Source organism: Ostrea edulis, chromosome 5 (genome assembly GCF_947568905.1).
Source record: "Ostrea edulis chromosome 5, xbOstEdul1.1, whole genome shotgun sequence".
NCBI lineage: Eukaryota > Metazoa > Mollusca > Bivalvia > Ostreida > Ostreidae > Ostrea > Ostrea edulis.
This window is the reverse complement of record NC_079168.1, coordinates 77,684,188-77,689,335: the sequence shown is the minus strand read 5'-3', so window position 1 is coordinate 77,689,335 and position 5,148 is coordinate 77,684,188.

Sequence of the window (5,148 nt, the reverse complement as noted above, 5' to 3'; positions counted from 1 at the left end):
GATTTTTGACTTGTTCATCAACACTTCATGCAGTGACGACTCATCTGCCAAATGTAAGGCAAAAGAAGTAAGCTGTTATTCTACCGAGTTTTAATATGAATCATTCATGCAATTTTAATCATGTACAAGACTATTAATATACATGTACAAAAGTTTCCGGATGCCTAACTTGGGCCCTAATTATTAATTTTTATATGCCCGTCTTTAGACGGGACGTATTATGGTACAGCGATGTCTGTACGTACGTCCGTCCATTCGGGGTTTTCTCTTTATAATTTCATTTCCCTTCCACATATCATGCTGAAACTTGCTGTGTAGCTCTTTGTGGGTCACTCTAGATCACACTGCAATTTTGATCAATTTCGACATTTTTTCCAGGAGTTTTGCCCCTTTATTTGGAAATAATTATTATATGGAGGGTACATAATTTGTCCGCCCTACTCCTCCCACAGTTTTCAAGTGAGAGCCTTCTTATTTTGTGGAGTGTTTGTATGGGTATTGAAGATGTGCATGTGGGATGGATTTTGATTTTCTACAATTTTTGAGAAAATTGCAGGTTATTGAACTTGATCTATTTGGAAATTAATATTCTATGGAGGGTACATAATTTGTCCGCCCTACTCCTCCCACAGTTTTCAAGTGAGAGCCTTCTTATTTTGTGGAGTGTTTGTATGGGTACTGAAGATGTGCATGTGGGATGGATTTTGATTTTCTACAATTTTTGAGAAAATTACAGGTTGTTGAACTTTGTCTATTTGGAAATTAATATTCTATGGAGGGTACATAATTTGTCCGCCCAACTCCTCCCAGTTTTCAAGTGAGAACCATCTTATTTTGTGGAGTGTTTGTATGGGCACAAAATCATGGATCATATTGTCGTAAGGTTGCCACGTGACAAAATTCACCGTTAACGGCCCATTGTGACAGAACAAACAATGACCTGACCAAATTGCGATTGGGTATTGAAGATGTGCATCTGGGGAAGGATTTTGATTTTCTTCCATTTTTGAAAAAATTACAGGTTGTTGAACTTGGTTGATTTTGAGGAAATCTCGATTTTTAAGCTAAGACCCTTTGTTCATATGAAAGTTTGTCACAGCCTCATGATGGCCGATACTACCTGAAGCAAAGTTATACAAATTATAGCACAAGAAAAACACCCTATGTAAGCATTTCATGGGTGTATTATGTACCGTTTGCGGTACTCTTGTTCATTTCTGGGGCCAAAAATTAAATATTATCTTGATGAGGCAGGCAGGGTTTTTTCTGAAACAAAAGCACAAGTTGCAGAACCTTTCTTTTTCACATAAACATTTTATTAAAATTACATCACTCGTGATAAAGAGCAGAAAATGTTTTTATACACCTGTCTTTAGGCGGGACGTATTTTGATACAGCAATATACATTTCTGTCCATCCTTTCTTTTTGGGGGGGGGGGTGTTTAATTTGTTGCATATCAAGCTGAAATTTACTATGTAGCTTATCTATGGGTCATTCCAGATCGTGATGCAATTTTGATCCATTTTGACCTCTCTTGCATGTGTGTTGCCCTTTTATTTGAAAATTAATGTAATATAGAGGGTATGTAATTTGTCCAGCTAACTCCTCCCACAATTTTCAAGTGAGGTCCTTCTTATATTAGTGTTTATATGGATGTTGAAGATGTGCATGTGACAAGGATTTTCATTTTCTTCCATTTTTGAGAAAATTACAGGCTGTTGAACTTGAAAATATTACATAAAGAGTGCATGAAGTTTCTACCAAACTTCTACACAGTTTTCAAGTTAGAACCTTCTTATTTTACTGAATGCATGTTTGTATGGGTATTGATTTTTTCAAAAGAAAATTATCGGTTGAATTTAGTCAGTTTTGAGGAAGTATTACTGTGACATCTAACTCCTTTCAAGGATGGACCTTCTTATTTTACTGAGTGTTTGTTTGGGTATTGAAAATGCATGTGGCAAGGATTTTGATTTTCTTCAATTTTTGAGAAAATTACAGGTTGTTGAACTTCATTTTTGAGGAATTGTATTAAATAAAGGGCGTGAATTGTCCTTTTAACCCCCCTCAGTTTAGAAACTGGAGATGTTTATAGTGCAAGGTAGGATTTTGATTCTCATTAGTTTTTTTTATTTTCTTTGATCTTTAAAAGATTTACAGGTTGATGAACTTGGTCAAATTTGGGGAAATCTTTTGCACACAGAACTCAAGTTGTCTGTCTATACCTCCTGTTGCAGATTTTAAGCTAGAGCCTTTTATTCTTACAAAGCGAAGAAAATTAAGTAAGTCACAGCCTGATGATGACTGATACTGTACCTGAAGCAAATTCTATAAATCATTGCTTATGAAAAACCTATATAAACTTTCCACAGGTATATTATGTACCATTTTCAATACTTAATTTGGTAAACACTTTATTGTGAAAGATTTACATATGCATAAAATAATTATTTTACCAAAACTTTTGTATGTTATGAAACATGTATTTAAATGGTGAAAAGAGGAAATTCAATTATTCCCATATTTGATACATCAATAAATTGATTGATCAGCTTTTAGTCTACTGCAGCTGTGCCAAAGAAACTAGTGTGCATTATGAAAGTACATGTGTTTATTTAAACCTTATACAGGTAAATATAGAAAAGGTCACATTTGTGACATGTTCAGCAGCCGAGGGTATTTTGGAGAAATTCAGGAGACATTTCAAAATTGATATTGTCCTCAGTATCAGATTGTATAAACTTATAATCAACTTTTACAGCAAAACGGGTATTATCAGTATATGTAACATTAACACAATATGAATTAATTTAGACCTATCCTACAGTCAATACCCTGAGGTTGCGAAATTCACAATTTTGGTACATCCTTTTCTGCTTTTCCTTGACATGCATTTAGTTTTCATTGCAATTGATTGTCGTCCATTAACAATTGAAGATTTTTAACTTCTTCTTGATAACTACTATTCCAATTCTTTTCAAATTTGGTATGAAGCATCATTTGGACAAGGGGGACAAAAATTGTAAATTTCAGGACTCTAGGGGCAGGGCAAAAACTGCCCAAAATTGACCAATTTTCAAAACTCTTCTATAGAACCGTACATATTAGAAAAACTTAGTATATAATGATGTAGAGCAGGAAGGCCTCTATCAAAATTGTATATTTCATGATCCCCGGGGTAGGGGTTTTGACCCCAGGGTGGGGCCAGATGTATAGAACACTTAAATAAAATTTTCTTTAGGGCTATTGATACTAAATTGAAACTAAATGGATATTTAGAAAGAGCAGATAGTCCTTTACCAAAATTGTAAATTTCATGATCCCAGGGGTAGGGGTTTTGTTATTGGGGTGGAGCCAAAATGATCAGTTATGAAATGTGAACAATAGAAATTTTTAACTTTTTAGGTCACCTGAGTAAACTCAGGTGACCTATTGCAATTGGTTGTCGTCCATCGTGTGTTAACAATTGAACATTTTTAACTTCTTGATAACTACCAGTCCAATTCTTTTCATGTTTGGTATGAATCATATTTTGGATAAGGGGACATAAATCGTAAATTTCAGGACACCATCACCCCTGGGGCCTTTGCAAAAACTGCCCAAAATTGACCAATCTTCAAAATCTTCTCAAGAACCGCACACGTGTAAGAAAAACTAAATGCATGGTGATGTAGAGCAGGATCGAAGGCCTCTACTGAAATTGTAAACTGAAATTGTAAATTTCATGATTTCCGGGGTAGGGGTTCTGACCCCAGGGCGGGGCCAAACTTGTTATATAGTGTTTATGTATAAAATACTTAAATAACATCTTCTTCAGTGCTATTGATACTAAATTGAAACTAAATGGCTATTTAAAAAGAACAGGTAGTCCTTTACCAAAATTGTAAATTTGATGATCCCAGGGGTAGGGGTTTTGGTATCAGGGTGGGGCCAAAATGGTCAGTTATTAAATGTGTGAACAATAGACATTTTTTTAACTTCTTCGTGAAATCTCTTTCCAATTCTTTTCATATTTGGTATGAAGCATCTTTGGAACAAGGGGGACTTAAATTGTAAATTTCAGGTGGGGCAAACACTGCTCAAAATTGACCAATTTTCAAAAATCTTCTTCTCTAGAACTGCACATGTGTAAGAAAAACTAAATGCATACTGATGTAGAGCAGGGCCATTTCCATCGTCGGATACCCACGGATGATCTCGTCTTTTACTCGTAAGTAAAAAACGAGACCACCCGTGGGTATCCGACGATGGGCCATTTCATGATCCTCGGGTTAGGGATTTTGACCTCAGGGCGGGGCCAAACTTAGTATATAGGGTTTATGTGTAAAATATTTAATAAAAATCTTCTGTCGAGGGTTATGCCAGACGATGGGCTAAATACGAATATGAATATTCTTCAAACTTAAAAAAAAAAGTGCATAAAAAGTCAATGGGTCGGATGAATATGAGTTACCGTACCTATACTGGATTCCTAAACTTCATAAAACTCCTTACAAACAAATATACATTGCTGGATCCAGTAAATGTTCTACCAAGCCCCTATCTTTGCTCCTCACGAAAATATTAATAGCGTGAAGGAGAAACTTCAAATGTACTGTGAGACTACATATACCAGAAGTGGTGTAAATCAAATGTGGATTCTGTAAACAATATAAGCCAAAAACTGTCCATTCTGTGAGAGAGAGAACTGATCGAGGCCTGTAGGGCCGAGATCAGTTCTTTCTCTCACAGAATGGACAGTTTTGATCATTTCTCTCACACACAGAATGGACAGTTTTGGGCTTATATCCTTTTAAAAACATCACATCTTTTGTTCTAAGAATGGACAGGCTCAGATAAACCCATTGACAATGATAATTATGAATAAAGCTATTTTTTAATAGTCTGACAATATAAGCAGTCTTGTGTAGAATTCTGTTTCTTTTGTTCACTTATTGGACAGTGTCGGGTAAGTAATCAAGGGTGTCTTGTAGTGCAGGTTTTATATTCACTCACTCTGTAGTACTGAGCCATATCAACATGTTGTCCTCTGATGGGTAGAGCATTTTCACTGCACAATCGAAATTTATGATTTTCATGAAAGTTCTGCGAATGCTATCTTAATGAGTGTTATAATCTGGATATGGAGGGTGAGAAAGTTATGGAGC